Here is an 18,246-nt window from a genome sequence, read left to right on the forward strand (position 1 = left end):
GAATTTTAAACTAAAAGGTTGAAAAGGCTTTTATGATTTTCAATGGTTTTAACATTAGTGAATGTTAAATCTCGTTGTTGGACACGTCCCAATAATGGATTTTCTCATTTATTGGTGTAGAAATATTTTTATATCTTGATATGAATATGGATGTTCTTGTCTGATCAACAAGAGTATCACCGTTTCATTGAAAAGATACCTATATTTTCTTATAACTATAATTTCTCCTTCTAAGTTTCGAGGGCGAAACTTTTTGAAAGGAGGGGTGATTGTAACGCCCGTAAATTTTTGGACCGTTAATATATTTCGAAAATAATTAATTAATCAAGTAAAATTTGACAATAATGTATTTAAAGTAAAAATAATTCAAAGAAATATAATTTTATTATATTTTGAAGAAAAGTATTTATTTTGATAGTTTGGATATATTTAAAAATAGTTTAAATCGTGTAAAATCTTTTATTTCGAAATAAGGGCGTATCGGGGGGAAAATGACAATTCGTTTGAACGTTGGGTAAACGAATTTGGAAATGGGTCGTATGAATACTCAATTTTATTGTAATCTCGTGTTTAAAGACTTTGGACTTGACGGAATTTGCATTTGACTTACGGATTTAATTATTATTGAAACGAGTCAAAACCGACTCGTTAAAAATCCCGACTAAAAATCCCGCACGTACTTTTTCCTCCTTTCTTCTCTCACGCGCGGCATCCCCTCCCCCCTATTCTTTCTTTTTCTGATTTTGTTCATCATCATCCTCAACATATTACAAAAACACCAAAACACCATTAACATAAAATCAAGCTTAAAATCGCCATAAAATCTTCGTTTCTTGTCCGTTTTTCGCATAATTTACCTTTCCGGAATCCCCTCGCCGCGATCTACGACTTAGTATGTTCTAATTTCAGTTTTCATTAAGTTATTTTAAGACCAATTTTCGGAAATTCGGTATTTTTGCTTAATTATTGTGTTTTAATTGTTTATTTAGGTGAAGGATTGGAAGACGAGTTCGGGGACTCGTATATTGTAGAGGATAACGGTTAGTTGTGGTTAGGGTTTCGGTTTTGAGGACTAATTGCTCATTTTCTAGCTTAAGGTAACATATTTCGAGTTACTCGACGAAAGATCGTCACATGTTTTTGATTTTTGTATGTTTGGTGAATTTTTGTTTGGGTAGTAATTTTCACATGTTAAACTTAGTTGCATGCAAGCTTAATTTGTGCCTTTTGGTAGTTTAAATTATCAAAGTTGAATTGGGGACGATTAATTAATTTTCAGACGGTCTTATAATGTATAAAAATGAAAAAAAAAAAAGAAATGGTACGGCAGCGGGCCCGGCAGCAGCCGGCAGGCCCACGGCAGCCCCGGCCGGTCTTGGGGTTGGCCCGGGTCGGTCCGTTGCTTGTTTCGCGGTTTTCCATGCTTTGTCCGTCATTTTAGGTTCATCATGGATATAATTAGAATGAGTATACATGGTTAAATTTGTTAAGAGAATCATAAAAGTAGCTAAAAGTTATGCTAAGGGTAGAAAAATTATGTTATATTGACAATTATCACATGTTAGGATAATTTACAAAAGGAAATTTGTAATTAATAGGCTCAAAATGAATTTTATAGCTATAATTGTAATGTTTTGTTGATTGTGCCGAAAACTGAGCCTTAGTCCCTTTGACTGATGCGATGTCAGTTAATTGAGTGATTGGTCAGCCGCAATTTGACCCGTACCTGTCGCAGGGCTGGGGTTGCGGGTAAAAATTCGGTTGAATGAATTAGATAATCGGCTTTTTTCTTGTTTTAGGCCATTTATTATATCTCTATTTCACATGTGTAGTTAATTGAATTTAAATAGCTTCTTATTTAGTTAGTTGAATTTTAATAGCTTCTTATTTTGTAGAAATGGCCCTAGTTTCCCCTAAAGCCTTTTATATTGTTATAATTGCTAGGATTGGAAATTAGTATTTAATACTTATTGAGGAACTGTTGGGATTGTATGCTGTAAATAGACATTTATATAACCTTTCACATGATAGAATATTAGATTTTATGTTGGTAAGTAGGACTTTTTGCCCTCTTAAGGTTAAGTGGGTGTCTTACTTGACTTGTGTGGTGAGTCTTGAGTGGTGTGGGCTAAAGTATTCAAGCTGGGACTAGCTGTGACTAGGTCCTAGGTGAGTATTTCGGCCTCCATCATAGATAGGTCTTTATATTCTTTGACGAGTATATGTTCACTGCTTGATAGCCTTTGTGTTCCTGACTAGTGGATGTTTATCCAAGTTGGTGCATGACCTCAGGTACTAATTTTGATAGTATGGGGTCAGCTTAAGTACTAGCCGACCCTTCGGTGGTGTCCTTAGGGTACTCACTTCACTTTGTTTTAAAAAAAGTTGTGAGTCTTGGGTGCGGTGGTGTGTATCCGCATGTCTAGGTCTGCGCAGATTTTAGGCTAGGGTTGTGTTGTCTCTTGGCCATGTTTTCTTAATAGTAACCGCTGAGCCAAGATACCGGTTCGATTACCTTCCCTACCTCGTGGTATAGACTTGAGTTACAAAGTGACTATTGACGGGACTAAGAACTTATGCCTGTCTTTGATATATTGCCCTTTCTTGTTTGATGATTCTATGAATCATAGAAGGTGAGATGCAAGCCGGCTATGGTTGATAGAGTTTGGATTACAATTTGTTAAATGTTTCACATGTTAGTTTAGTTTGGTCAGTTTAGGACTCATATGTTAAAATAATTGATAATTGAATTCTTTATCATCTTGTTTACATGTTTTACTACATGTACATTAATTTTGACGATTCGTGGCTGGGAGGACTCGAAATTACTCCCCACTGAATTGTGGCTTTCGTGTTTGTATAAAATGCGATTGACAGGTTGTTGATGCTTTGTTGGGGGTCACAGACGGCTAGTGAGCAAGGAACCTTGGACCTAGTTTTGGCTATTCTATTAGTAAACCTTTTATACTTTTGGTTTGTATATAATTTGAAGGGACATATGTCTCCCTTTTTATTATTGGTTTGTATCCTTATATTTCCGTGTCTTTAGTTATATATGTAAATTAGTTTATCAGTTGTTGCAGGGTTTTTGACACTCTTCTTGAGTTGGAATTGGTTGTGAATGGTTTAGTTAGAAAATTTTTTGAAATTGCAGGTTTTTGGACTAGTTGAACCATTTACAAACATATCCTACCAGTTTTCCTGTAGAATTTACGTATTTAATCAAGGCTAGATTTAAGGGTGTCACACCTACTCAGCGGCCGAGATGCCGGGTGTGAGTCGGGAGGTAATTACTCACAAGTTAAACTTACTTCCTACCGCTCGCCCCGTCAAGCAAAGGATGAGGAACTCCTCAGTCGAGAAAGATGAGGCCATCAAAGCCGAGGTAGATAAACTACTTACGGCGGGTTTTATTATGCCTTGCACTTATCCTGAGTGGCTAGCCAATGTTGTGATGGTAAGGAAATCATCGGGAGCATGGAGAATGTGTGTAGATTTTACCAATCTTAATAAAGCATGCCCCAAAGATTGTTATCCTTTGCCTCGAATAGATAGCTTAATCGACGCCACGGGCAGCTACACCATCGAGCCTGCTAGACGCCTTCTCGGGGTATCACCAGGTATTCATGGTTGAGGAAGACATGCCTAAATGCGCATTCATCACCGCTAACGGCACATACATGTACAAAATGATGCCGTTTGGTTTGAAAAACGCCGGCGCAACGTATACAAGACTGGTGGACAAAGTGTTCCAAAATCAAAAAGGGAGAAACATTGAGGCTTACGTCGACGATGCTATTGTGAAAAGCAAGTCCGACAAATGAGCACGGCCGATTTACACGAAACATTTTGTTCACTAAGGAAATACAAGATGAAGCTCAACCCAATGAAATGCAACTTCGGTGTCCGGGCGGGTAAATTCCTCGGTGTACTTGTCGGTGCGAGGCATCGATGCAAATCCAGACAAAATCCAAGCAATCCTAGACCGCGAACCAAGGAATCGAAAAGAGGTTATGATCTTGGGAGAATGGCGGCTCTCGCCCGTTTCATCTCTCGGTCAGCCGACAAGAGCACCCCATTCTTCAAAGTGTTGAAAGGGAATAAAGACTTCAGCTGGGGGGAGGAACAGAGCACGGCTTTCAAGCAACTGAAAGCTCATCTTCAGACTCTCCCAACTCGTCTGTGCCGATCATCGGGGAGACGCTATACCTATACATAGTAGCGATTACCTCGGCCACGGTCAGCGCCGTGATCATCAGGGAAGAAGACAAACAGCAACACCCAATCTACTTTGTCAGCCATACACTGTTGCCCGCCGAGAGAAATTACCCACTAATTGAAAAAGCAGCCTTCGCCGTCGTCGTTGCCACGAGGAAGTTAAAACCCTACTTCGACGCACACCCCGTGACGGTCCTAACCGATCAGCCATTGGAGAAAGCTTTGGAAAAATTCGAACAATCCGGCAGGCTCATCAAATGGGCAGTGGAACTCTCTGGTTTCGGCATTCAGTACAAACCAAGGCCTTCGATAAAGGGGCAAGCACTTGCAGATTTCCTGGCCGAATGCACATATCAAGAAGAGCCAAACCCAGGCATATGGGAGGTTTACACCGACGGCTCCTCCACGACGAACAGCTCAGGAGCCGGCATCCTTATCATCAGCCCAAACGGGGACGAGTTTGAGTACGCCTTGAAATTCACCTTCTCGGCCTCGAACAACGAATCCGAATACGAGGCGGTGATAACCGGAGTCGAGCTAGCTAGGGTGCGGAGCAGAACACATTGTGTTGAAGATGGACTCACCGTTGGTTACTAACCAAATCGAGGGGAGTTTGAGGCTCGGGACGACGGAATGGTAAGGTACCTAGAGAGGGTAAAGGCCGACATAGCGAAATTGAAATCTTTCCAAATCCAATGCGTTCCCAGATCCGAGAACAACCGGGCCGACGCTCTCTCCAAACTTGCCAGCTCAACCATCAAGAATGTCAGCCGAACCGTCTTTGGTAGATATCAGGAATGCGAAGAGCATCACTGAGACCGTCGGCATGGTGGGCAACATAGAGACCGAGACAACGTGGATGACTCCGATAATGAAATACAAACTTACAGGTGAATTGCCGGAGGACCGCAATCCCTCGGCCAAAATAAAAAGGATCGCCGCCAGGTACTCGGTGTTCGAAGGGGAACTGTACAGAAGATCCGTAATAAGACCACTCTTGAAGTGTGTCGGTCCACCGACGCAGAATCGAGCATCGACAGAGATTCACGAAGGCATCTCGTGGACACCACATGGGGGCAAGAACGCTAGCCCACAAAGCTCTCCGAGCCGGCTACTTCCGGCCCACCATGCTTCAAGATTCCGAACAAAGACCAAGAAGTGCACGAATCGTCGATGCATGCCCCGGTGATACACGCTCCCTCCAGGGACCTACAACCGGTGCTTAGCCCCCTTCCTTTCGCACAGTGGGGGATGGACATGCTAGGGCCGTTCCCAACGGCCTCCGGAGGAAGGAAGTTCTTGATCGTCGCCGTTGATTACTTCACCAAATGGGTTGAAGTCGTAGCAAGATCGGCGAAGACCACGGCGCCGTCGAAAGGTAATCTGGGAAAATGTTATAACTCGCTTCGGATTACCCCAAGTTATGGTATTTGACCACGGCCGAGAGTTTAGGAGCGACCTGATAATGAACTGGTTAGAAGAGCTTGGCATCAAGTTTGCGTACTCCTCCGTCTGCCACCCACAGAGCAACGGGCGGTGAGGCGGCCAACAAAACAATCCTCAACGGTTTGATGAAGACAGTTGAAGACCTTAAGGGAAGGTGGGCCGATGAACTACCCGGCGTCCCGTGGTCCCTTCGGACCACGGAGAAAGAAGCAACGGGTACACCCCTTCCACCTAGTCTACGGTTCGAAGCGATCCTACCAATTGAAGTAACGGTGCCAACATTCAGAACGACTACCTTTAACCCAGTTGAAAACGAGGAAGGCCTGAAAGCCTCCCTAGACCTGGTCGAAGAAAGCCGAGATACAGCACGCCTCAACTTGGCCGTGTATCAAAACCGGATGAAAAGAGCCTACAACCGAAGAGTCCACAAAAGGGACTTAAAAGTGGGAGACCTAGTCCTAAGGAAGTCGGCTGCCACCAACAAAGGAAATATTCATGGTAAACTGACGGCCAACTGGGAGGGTCCCTACAAAGTGGTCGAAGAGATGAGGCCGGGTACATACCGGCTGACAGACATGGGAGGTGTGCCTTTGATGAGCCATTGGAACACCGATAACTTAAGAAAATACTTTGTATAGCGGCGGAGGTGTCCAAACCCATTGCGGACACCCCAACGCACGATCATAACAAACAAATGAATCACCCAAGTTTTCCATCGAAGTGTTTGTCCCCTCCACAAATTGCCACCAGGCGGGCACTCAAATAGAAGAACTGCTATCGAGCCATAACCCCGATTACCTCGGCCTTAGCCGAGAGCGACGGGGATACAATGACCGATACGCTAGAAGAACTGCTATCGAGCCATAACCCCGATTACCTCGGCCTTAGCCGAGAGCGACGGGGATACAATGACCGATACGCTAGAAGAACTGCTATCGAGCCATAACCCCGATTACCTCGGCCTTAGCCGAGAGCGACGGGGACACAATGACCGATACGCTAGAAGAAATGCTAAAGACGTTACGCAGTTGAGATATGCATTCTAACTGACTCGGCCATGCTGACGGTAAAAACGAAGGCACTCAATTAATAACACAAGAAGATAAGTAAAGGATCGTGATCAAAGTCCCGGCCAAGCCGAGGACCAAAAAGATAAAACTCTATTGAAAATGATTGCAAGGAGAGTACAGACGACGGCCGTCCCCATAAGGATAGCCTAAACTCTACCTACCAAAGCTTTACAAAAAGCGAGGAAACAAAAAAACAAAAGGTTACAGACTTGGGATTTGAAGCGCCAAAAGATGGCAGGGAGAGAAGGCTCAATAATTGGCCCCCGAACAGCTAAAGCTATCCGAGACGCCGGGTGAGTCTGGTGACGACCGCCCGTCTCCCTATGCCTGTTGCTGCCCTCCGTCAGTAGCAGCAGCATCTTCGGTGGCCGGCTCAGAAGAGGGCTCGACGTTTTCAAGTGCCTTTAGCCCCTCAGCCTCCTTCACCTTTGCATCATAGGTCGCTTTGGCCTCGCCTATATCGAGCGCCTTCGCCGCCTCCGTCTTTCTGCAGCCGCCGCCGCCTCCGCAAAGATCGCCATCTCGTCCGAAAGCTGGTCAAATTTATCCCACGGAAAGAGCCCTCGGGGACGAGTCTTTTTATTGCCTCCCTGGTCGCCTCCTCGGCCCGGTCCCGGATTGTGGCGCACATTTTAGGGAGAAGATCATCTTGAAGCATTTCAATATCCTTCTCCTTTTGAGCAAGGGCGACTGCGCGTCCCTGAGCGCCTCCGCCTGGTTGTGGAACAGATCCTTCCACTTTTCCCCCTTGGCAACCACGGCGTCATAAGCACCCTTGTACCTGTCCCGCTCCTCCATCATCTTGGCGTGGCGGCATCGCCTTCCTCAACTTTGGCCCTCTCGGCCCCTAGCAGCTTCTCGGTTTCCTCCACGCGCTTCTTGGGCAAGGAGATCCATTTAGCCTTCCGGCTTCCCCCTTTGCGGCGAGAGAGATCAAGTTTAAGCTTTGCGATCGTGGCGCAGCTTGGCCCATGGTCTTCTCCCGCTCCAAGATGTAGGAGCCGGCTTGTTGGGTCCACTTGGCCAACCTCTTATATAATTTCACACCCTCTGCCACAAGCTCGGAGGGAGGAATCTTCTGAGCCGAGGAGTCAACGATGACATTTGTGTCACCCGCCTTCTCAATAGCCTTCTCAGTCGCTTCCCTAATTGCCGTTCGGTGAGAACGGCGGCCGCCGAAGGAGGATCTACAAAAATTTACACAGAGCGTCCATGTCACCATGCATTGACACATCAGAAAGCCGGTCATCCGGGATGTCCAACGAACCAGCCTAAATCCAACCACAAGTTAGATCCGTACCAGTCCGGACCCTCTTCGTTCGAGGGGGGTGAGTCGATCTTCTCCCGCAACGATGGAAGCAGACGGAGGCTCTTTTCTCTTCTTCGGAGGAGAGAGGGCCTTAGCAACGGTCACCGCCCCATCAGTGATTTCGATGACCTCCACAGCTCGAACCGCCGGGGTCGAAGAGGAGAGGCATGACGCCGCCGCCAACCCGGACGCCTTCTTTGTTCTCTTTGGCACGCCTCCGAGAACCCTTGCAGGCCGCCGCCGGATCCGGTGACTTCACCGCTTATCCATGAGTTCGTTGGGAGACGGTCTACGATCACGCAAGTCGGCCCGTAGGATCTTTGTTTAACGACCTTCCGTCCTTGTCAAGCCCTAACCCTCGCAAGGTCCTCTCGGACAAATCCTGGCCAAACCGGTCCGCAAGAAAACAAACAAAGGTCACATAAAAGGGGTAAAACAAAGCTCTGAAACAAAAGCATGACAGGCAAAGATGGGCCTCACACCGACCCCACTCACCCCGGGCCGAGGGCCGGTATGAGGCCGACATGGCAGAGCGGCTCATCCTCGAAGAATAATCTGAGTCGGGGGCAGCCATCCCTTCTCAGCATCAAACAGCTGCATCGCCCGCTTCTCATCCTCAGTAAGAGAGACCATCGAAGCGTCCATTTTAATTTTTTACAAATTACTTGCGCAGAATATACGCTCAAACGTACATCGGAGCCCATACCACGGCATAGACTACGCTGGGGGCAAATTGATGGGGCATATTTCGCACCGCCGACCAAGTCAACATATTGAGCAAGGTCAAAGATATCCACAAACAAGTCAACGGCTTAGACAAGCCTAGTCGATGCAGCCCCATCGGCTGTCGGTCACTGGTCTCGGCATGGTAACTTGCCAGCCGGGGCACATACCCGCGTACTCATATCCAAGACCCCTCGGCGGTGAGTCAACAGGGCCCGCCGGCCTGCCATAGGTCCCTCGGCCGAGGGGTAGATCAGTCTTTCCACCTGTTAGCCACTTGGCCACTTGGCCACTACGTGACAAAAGGTGAAAGTGTATAAATACTCCTCAACCTTCATTGAGGAAAACATCGACAACTTAACCTAAGAAACACTATTCATCTGGTATTATCTTCCTTATCTCTCTACAATATACATTCAGCCAAGTAACAACTTATCCCTTAAGTTTACTGACTTGAGCGTCGGAGTGAGTACGCTTGGCACAAAGCCAAGCCCTCAGTTCGTTCATTGTTGCAGGAGAGGCCGAGAGGAACAATTAAGGAAAGAAGGATTCAACCAAAGACGACATTCTACAAGCTACGAGTGGTAACGAATATCTGCTCTGGAATTACACCCGGAACAGTAACAATATGTTTTAAAGTAAAGTTAATCTTAGGCTGAGTATAAGTGTTGAACTTCCTGAGTCCTCTCTTCTACCTCGTAATAATATATTTCTTAATTAAATTTCAAATAGAGTTATCATAGTGGTAAAATTTTTAAATTCTCTAATATTTCGATCTAAAAGTAAATTTCATAATTAAATTTCAAATGGAGTTATTACAATGGTAAAATCGTTAAATTCTCAAATATCTCTATTTAAAACCGCGCATTTGCGCGAGATCTATACTACTTTTCATGAAAAGGACATCTAAATCCTTTTAATACATAGTTTTATAATGTTTTATGGTAGAACCGTTTTACAAAAAATTTAATTTGTATTCTTTTAACACCGGCCATCTAAATGCATGACACGACTAGTACACATATTGACATATCCCAAATCTTTACGAGCCAAATCTCAAAAATACCACGTGAATTTTCGGTATATTCTTTAGTATATTTATTATTATTTAAAATAATAGCACTTTGTTTGCTGTCTAATTCTACAAGCTTCGCTAACCTCCTATAAATAGACTGAAGAAGGAGATGTGTTTAGTACAAAAACATAACACAAGTAAAACACTTAACATTGATCTTTCAAAAACAATACACTCTTTTCTTTGTGAAAATGGCAGCTATTTCAACACTCAACAATTTACACCCAAGTCGTAGTGGTCTTGACACGTGGTCACCATGTCAGGTATATATCAAGAACTCTCTTCGTCCCCGATCAATAATTTATACTTTATTTTCCCATCACAAAATAAACAAATGTAAATTATTCACTGAAATAACATCAACAATTTACGTCTACAATAACATCATCAATACAATAATCAAGGTTCGATTAGAGTGTTAGATTTAATTATCCGATTAATGGCCATAAACTTCATACTAAATTATTCAGTAAACAGTAGTGCGGAAGTGTATCTTAATTTATGACGAAAGGTTGGGATGAACCACGTGAAGGCATGATATTCGCGATTAGGTTTTCTAGTAGACATGCATACTAATATGATCTTTTTACTGATAGAAGGTGGGGAGATTAAGTTATTGTGTTCTAGTAGAGACTATAATCAAAGTGACTATATAATCTCTATAGTCTAATGCGCTCGTCATGCATTATAAACCTAATGGTATCTACACTGAGATAATAGACACAGATCCATACTTTTTAAGTCGTAAATAAACTCATATTTTATATACCGTAGTAGATCACTGTATATTTGGGCGCAACTTAATAAATAGCGCATAAATACAAATATTACCGAATTAATAATTTGTCTATATAAAATCTATACTTACATCAAAGTTTTAACCATTAAACATGACCCTGTGGATAAATGAAATATTTTTGGATAAAATAAAACGTAGATTGCATGCATTTGATCATATGACACTTGTTTTCAAACTGAACACTTGCTTGCTTTTCCAATATCTAGGCGATTCTAACCTGACGCTTGTGCTCTTGGAATTTAAGTATTCCCAAAATCTCATTAAAACGGGCATTATTTGTCACAAGCTGAAGACGAATAGTATCCCTTTCATAATATGCAAGTGTCATTATTAATAGGGTGCTCCATTTACCCTCACTTACCTAATTGTGAAAGGGACACTATCCGTCTTCAGCTTGTGACAAATAGTGCCTGTCACAAAAAAGACCAACTGTTAAATATTTAACACGTCTTAATGCATGAGTTTTATAATACTCTTCTTATTCGGTCGTCAATTATTATCCTTTGATTTTGATATAAAGACCAAAAAAGAGAGGTGGTCAATTATAAAATGACAAATGGACCAATTTGATTGTAAAAAATCTAATTGCCCATCAAATACAATTCTAAAATAAAAAATACAACAATTGACTGAGAAACCTTAAAATAAAATAGGATAGTTAAATAATCGGGACAAGAGAGGATTTGTTTATGAATGAATTCTGCATGGCTACCTACATGCTACCTAATCCTCTATAAATAGGGTGATAGAAGTGAAATGTGTTGCTACAAAAAACACAAGAAAAGTAAAAACATCTTATCTAAGACCCTTCTAAATGTGTAAACATTGGAAAACATTGGGGAATGAACAGTAGGGCAGTGTTTTTCGTGCGGGTCATGTGCCATACAGTGTTTCTTACTTTCCTCTTTCCTCTTCCTTCGTTTCTCCATTTCTTTATTCTTTTTTGTCATTCTGTTTTGCCCTTCAATTTTCTTCTCCAGTTTCATCCACTCATTTTTCCTCTTTTACTCTCCATCACTCATTAGCCCTTTTCCACATCCTTGATGATGGGCGTGCAAGGTTTGATTTTGTTTTTCTTTTGTAAATTTTGTGTGTAAAGTTTAGGGTTTTAATTGGATTTTTGATAGGTTTGTTTGATTTCATAAGGATCTCATCTTTCAGAGTATCCATATAGGCGTTCAGATAGAGGTTGCATATGAGATCTGTCTCCTGCTCCGATGCTTGTGATGACGACGGCGACGGAGACAACCATGATGATTTTTGATGATTCGAACTCCGGTAATTTGTCACTTTTCATGCTTGACACTTTCTCAGACCTAATAATTTAATTAGAGTTTTGCTTTGATTATTAGTCAATCATCATGTTGCGTGTTGAATTTTAGGGATTTTAGTTTGAATTCTGTGTTGAGATGCCTTTTGGTTTCAATCTCATAGGCTTATCCATTCACCTCTACCAGGCACGTCCATGTCCATCTCCAGCTCATTTTCTTTTTCTTTTAGCTTGATCCTTCTATACATTTTTAGATCACGCATTTAAGCTTATTTTGCTTTTTGCTTTTTGTTTTGGTTTATTAAACTATTTACAAGCATATCAGAATGAATCAAACAAAATGACATGCCCTGAGTCAGCCGTCATGTGGTTCAACCCAGAGCAATAAGAGTTGTTCTAGATAAATGTAATGGTATTTGTTGAAGGCAATATGTATTCAGGAGAGAAATCGATGGAAGAACAGCAAAAGAGATAGGCAAGTAAATAACTTCATCGTGTAAAACAGTAGCCCAATAGGAAAAATCAATTACAACTTCAAAGGTCACAGCCTCACATGCACAAACATCTCAACTGCATTTTTGCATATGAACCGACTTTTTTGTTCACTATTTTGGTTGTGGTTTTAAAATAAACATGTAAATGTCGTGCTTATCAGGTTTATTGATCAGTTTTTGATTTCTTTTAACTGTTCCTGTCCTTCCTTGCGATCCAAATTTGTGTAGCTACAACAAGCCAGTCAGTTCAGTTAAAAATGCGTTACTCTATCTAGAAGCATGCAACAGAAACTTAAGCAAGTGCCTCTTAGAATTTTTGTAGTTTATAAATACTTAAAATCTTTAATAATTAGAGCTTATTTTCATACATTTGCTATTAATTATTAGCCATTTTATGATCTGGGTTGTTCTTGTTTTGCTCTTTAATGGTTGATATATATATTGGGTCAGAAAAAACACACTTTTACAATAAAGTTGGTTCATTTTTGTTTTATACTTGATACAGTAATTATTGTGTGAGACGGTCTTATTCTATGACTTGTTTATTTGGTAAAGTTGAGATATTTAGCTTTCTGACATTGTTTATTGATTTCTGCAGGAAATTATTGTAAAAGGTTAAACAATGGAGTCAAGTGCGGCAGCCTAAAACCATAGTGCTTGTATAAGAGAAGCAGGAAAGAAGAGCTTTTTATGGGAGAAAATTAGCCAAAGTTTGATCAAAAGCAAATCTTCGAGCTTTTATTCCAAGAATTTGGGGGTTCTAATAATAATAATTGAAGAAAGATCAATAAATCCAGACTTGCTTTCTCTATTCTCACTTCAGATTTTAATCAAAATGTTAAAGATTCTATGGTAAGTTCTAATACATGTGTGCATAGTATTAAATCTCCGTTTCTGTCGCGATATCGGTTATCACGGCCGAATATCGCCTTTTAAGGTGTAAAAGGCGAGATCATAGCTGCTGATATTTAAAACTATGCATGTGTGTTACTTTTGGTTTCTTTTGGGGTACTTAGGATATAAAGGTACATGTGTTTTTGATGGTTTATTGAATTGCAGAAGCTTGAGCCTACATTATTTGAATCTGCTAAGGCAGATTCCAAAATGTTACTCAATTATATTGGGGGGAGGTGCTGGAACTCATTTGTTTTCGGTCTATGATTTATATTAGTGATAAGCAAACGACTAACTCAACTGACTGTTTTTTTAGTTGCGGATTGACACTCTTTCTATGCAATTCGTGATGCTATGTTCATTACAAGTTTTGAGTGATAACTATGTTCAAAATGGGTGACGTAGATAACTATGGTTTGCAGTTTCCAGTAGGAGGATGTTATAGGCTACTGATGTTCCTTTGAGCAACTGTATCAATAGTGGAACACGAAAGATGTTCATTCTTACCCAGTTCAAGTCGTTTTCACTCAATCGTCACCTTGCCAGAACTTATAATATTGGAGATGCTGTGAATCTTGGTGACGGGTTTGTGGAGGTAAGTAACCGAGACTAGCATTTGGAGACTTTTTCCTGTAATAATGCATGTTTAGGTGTTTGGAGTTTGTTTCATGGGTGGGCAGACTGTGGAGCCGCCTTGTGCATGTTGCAAGCAAGTTGTGATTAATTGATTGGTTCAGTTTAATTTCTCTCGTAGTACGATTAAGTAGATCGGCCAATTATAATTAATTTTACAGTAGCCAGTGTAAAGAAAATGATCAGCAACAAACTAGATAATTGTGAATTGCTATGTTTTCATTAAAGCTAATTAGGCTGTAAGTTAATCTAGGTTAACATAGGGTCTGGTTTCGGTTCATAGGGAATGCAGTAGTGTCAAAATTTCAGGGGGAGAACTTTTCCGCCCTTGTGGTCCTACGTAGCTCGAAGCCGAACCAAACTGGATGGTGTAAACCCCTTTGAAAATTAATACTCTATATAAGTATGCATGGATCAAGCAGCAAGAAATGATTTTTAAGTGATTTTACATAGGTTTTGGCTGCAACTCAAACTCCTGGGGAGGCCGGAAAGAGGTGGTTCCAGGGTACTGCTGGTGCAGGGAGTCCTTTATTGTAACTCTCTCAACATTAACGAGTTTTAAGAGTTCTTAGCTTAGTCTTTTCCGGCATCTATGGTCCACTTCCTCATGCATCCCTCTAGCAAGATTACAGGTTTGTTATCTATAGTTCTTTTATAATGGTAACAGGTCTTGGTTAAAACCATCTTAACTCAAGACCTCTTACAACCTTCTTTTATTTCCACCTCTATCTATTAATTGAGTGTGAACCGTCATAAGTAGTTAAGACGATGTTAAACAAGAAATGGTGTTATAATGGTATCTTAAGTACGTATTTAAGGAGTTAGGAGAGGAAAACATATTTTAAGAAATGCTACTTTCATAGGCTGCATTGTGAGGCAATTTATATTAATCAACCCTTAATTAGTGCAGTGGTAATATTATTGACAGTCTGAGTCGTCCTAAGATATTCAACATTATATGTTTCTTTTTCTTATTTGAAGAACCGTATAGGCCAAGATGAGGTAATAGTTGTGACTTTGTAAGTAACTAATCCTTTTTTCCTAATCGTATGTTCACGTTTATATTTGTGCTCAAGTTGTATATTTGAGCAGTAATTCTTGCTGCTGAAATAGTCTCCTTTTTTTGGGAGATCAGAATCTAAAAAGAGAAACTAGCTTTGCTCCAAGTTTGTGCAACTTAGGATTGCTTGTTCATTAGTTTTTACGTCCAAATTTCATCTCCTTGCTATATTTGTTAATACTTGGTAAAGAGCTTAGAATATTTTATGTGACTACTTCAGATATTTCATTGTATATATATTTCAGATTCAATCATCTCCTTCACTTATAGCCGACCTATCATTTTCATGAATTTGTCGTTATTATGCATGGTGTCCCATTAATATTGAGTCCCAAACTTTCACTCTTTACGTCTCTACCATTACAATTTTAAACCCATGATCTTATCTTTTTATTAGATTGTTTGCTCTTTGCGACAATTAATAAATTAGATGTTAAGCCTATAGTTATGCTTCTAGGGTAATACTCCACCGGAGAACTGCCAGATTGACATCACATTCTAATGAATACTTGTTTTTTATTTACAGGAGCACATATTTGACCACGGCCAACAAACGATATATTTGTAGCTATTATGGTGAGAAGCTAAAGACTAAAAAATTCACTTCTATATTTGTTGCTTTTTTTTTTTTCCATTTCTAATAAAACCAATAAGCAGCAAATGAAACTCACCACCTTCAAACTCCTCGTTGTCGGTAGAGAAAAGACCATCACTTTTCTGTTTTAATCCTAGAAAACAAGTACTGATCTTTGCTGCCCTGCCACTTTCATTTGCAGAATTGCAGTTGAGGAGGTCTAGGCTCGATATGAGTAGAGCTTGTGCTTATGATAGTAAATTTTTCCTCCTAGGCGCTAGAGAGAAGTGAGTATCTTAGTAATTATGTTCTCGTACGATTACCTTTATTGATAACTACGACACCAGGTCATCTCAGGTGGTCAAATTTCAAATAGTTTCAAAATTGCCGGTCTTACCGATCATGCCACTGTTTTCAGTTCATTGTTGATCTTGCTTGTAGATTGCCAAGGCTGACCGGAGTACAGTCTTTAAGCTAAACATGTTTAAGCCTTCAAACTATTGGGGACTACGCCTATTATGGGAACTTAGCCTGAGGAAGTGCTGCTCTGGTGTTACCCATGATAGCATGTCTTCCGTTATTAGGAGGTATACGGAGCTTGAAAAACCTGATCTAACCGAGTTTCAGTTTAGTTTGTTGCAAAGACTCAAATTATTCTAGCCAAGTCTCAAATTTTTCGGCCAAAGTGTATTTGATGATTTGTATCTATAGTATCCATGTTTCGTTTAGTTCGTAGCAAAATTTAATATCTTTTTAGTTCTTTTTAGGACAATGGGTATGCTATAGTTTCACTTATTTCTTGCAAAGTTTCAATCTTTTTAATAACTATTTGATGATGGGTATTCCTGGATCGCATTTATTTTTTGTGAAGTTTCAATCTCTAATATGACTATTTGATGTCGGGTACTCTATAATTTCCGAGTTCTTGCTTGCGTCAGAGGCTGTGTTTTTAGGTCTTTGTAGAAGTTCGGGACTACTTTCTAATTTGTTGTGTTTTAGTATTTTACTCTGATTTGTGGATCGATTGTCTTATTGTGCTTGCGTTTTCTCTTTACTAATCGTTAGCAACCCAATGACTCCAACCTAAACATTGCGTTTCGAATATTGCTCATGGTTGATTTAAATGTTTGGGAAGTGTTGACCCAATGACTGCAACGTAAACAGATACTTCTGCATTGTGCTCGAAGGTTGGTAATTTGATTAAAGACGGATATGGGTCTTGGGACTCCGCGCGCATCGCGCGCGGAGCAACAACTAGTATAATACAAATACACACTTTGTGAAAATGGCAGCTGTTTCAACACTAAACAATATAAGGCCTAATCTTGGCTTTCTTTCATGCAAACCTTGTCAGGTACATATAGTAATATTTGTCCTCCCGTCGGATTTGTCTAACATTGTATTGTCAAGTGGCGGAGCTTGGGGAGGACTAGCCGGGGAGAGAAATTTCGAAGTTTTTAGTTATATACACTCGTGAACCTAGAAATAAAATTTTAGGATAGCGAATTTTTTTTAATGTTGCTTTATATTTGTGTTAAGCTCTACGGAGTATATTTTAGAATTTTAAAGTAGCAAAAATCGAGCAACCCCCTGACAGTCTTCGAACCTCGGTGTAGCTATTCCTCGTTTAGTTAGTACTCCGTAGCTAATTTCGAATTATATCGGGGATTTTGCCCCTCTTTAGCACCAAAAAAAAAGTAGTAAAAATAGATGATCTTTAACATTTTTTGGAAATTTAGGGTTACTACCCTTTGTTTCTAGGTAGGCCCCCCCTAGGTGTATATATTTTTGAACTTTTTTTTTAAGTTTACCTTATACCATTACACGTTAGTTTGCCTTCGTTGAAATTTTCGCCCATTAGATTTAAATCCTAGCTCCGCCACTGAATTGTATCACGTACATAAGTGAACAAACATAAATATCGAAATGACTTGAAACGATAAGAGTATTAGTTTATAACGAACTTATGTATATCATCTTATATATTCCAATGTATGGCTGGTTGTTCTTTAATTTACGAGAATTAGTGATTGTGATTGTGAATAATTAAATTCTAATACGAGTATTATTATCGATGGCTGGTGTACAGGAGACAAGGGACGGGGCGGACGTTTCCGTTACAGTGTAACATGCACTCGGACGCTCGAGGCTCTCAGTTAAATAATGTTCGTTCCGCCTTTATGTACAACCTGTGTAGGCAGGCATGTATAGATGATTTTGATACTATACTTTATCGTCTGGAGTCGTAAGTTATGTTGTTTAGTGTCAATAAAATGTTATATGTTTTTCAGTTAGTCTCGAATTTTATGTTGAACCATGTACCTTATTAAGATCTTTAATAAAATCTAAAGGCGGTTGTGTATGCGTGTATATGTTTTAATAAAGTTTTTGAATTTTGTTTTAAATAATCTGAAACTATATTATTAAAAAGTTTATGAAATCGCCCACGTAAACATAAAAAAAGAAGAAACTTTTTCTAAAAGATTAAAAGGTTTAATTGATACAACTGAAATTTTTGGGATCTAATTTTACTATTGGACAAAGTTAAGATAGCAAATTACTACCTTCACGTAATAAAATCTAAATGGAGGGCATAGTTCACGTAATTTCATTTGGGTTTGTTTTAGTTTATAAACTTTGCCCAAATTTAATTCACTTCATTTTAAGTGTAACATGTGAGA

The 18,246-nt window shown here is 40.4% G+C and overlaps 2 long non-coding RNA genes across 4 annotated transcripts; both read left to right on the plus strand.

The window, feature by feature from the left end:
• Positions 1-546: 546 nt before the first annotated feature.
• On the plus strand, positions 547-3,034 carry LOC141631887 (uncharacterized). The gene is made up of 3 exons (XR_012537719.1): positions 547-892; positions 990-1,097; positions 2,878-3,034. It is a non-coding gene; the product is annotated as an uncharacterized LOC141631887 (long non-coding RNA).
• An 8,409-nt stretch (positions 3,035-11,443) lies between these two features.
• On the plus strand, positions 11,444-16,417 carry LOC141643984 (uncharacterized). Of its 3 annotated transcripts, none has more exons than XR_012543818.1 (8): positions 11,444-11,699; positions 11,787-11,918; positions 13,003-13,256; positions 13,721-13,893; positions 14,385-14,563; positions 15,518-15,567; positions 15,768-15,852; positions 16,007-16,417. It is a non-coding gene; the product is annotated as an uncharacterized LOC141643984 (long non-coding RNA). The 3 variants fall into 3 exon arrangements; XR_012543817.1 differs by having other exon boundaries at positions 11,802-11,918; XR_012543816.1 differs by lacking the exon at positions 13,003-13,256 and having other exon boundaries at positions 11,802-11,918.
• Positions 16,418-18,246: the final 1,829 nt, after the last annotated feature.

The sequence above is a fragment of the Silene latifolia genome, chromosome 2 (assembly GCF_048544455.1).
Source record: "Silene latifolia isolate original U9 population chromosome 2, ASM4854445v1, whole genome shotgun sequence".
Taxonomy (NCBI): domain Eukaryota; kingdom Viridiplantae; phylum Streptophyta; class Magnoliopsida; order Caryophyllales; family Caryophyllaceae; genus Silene; species Silene latifolia.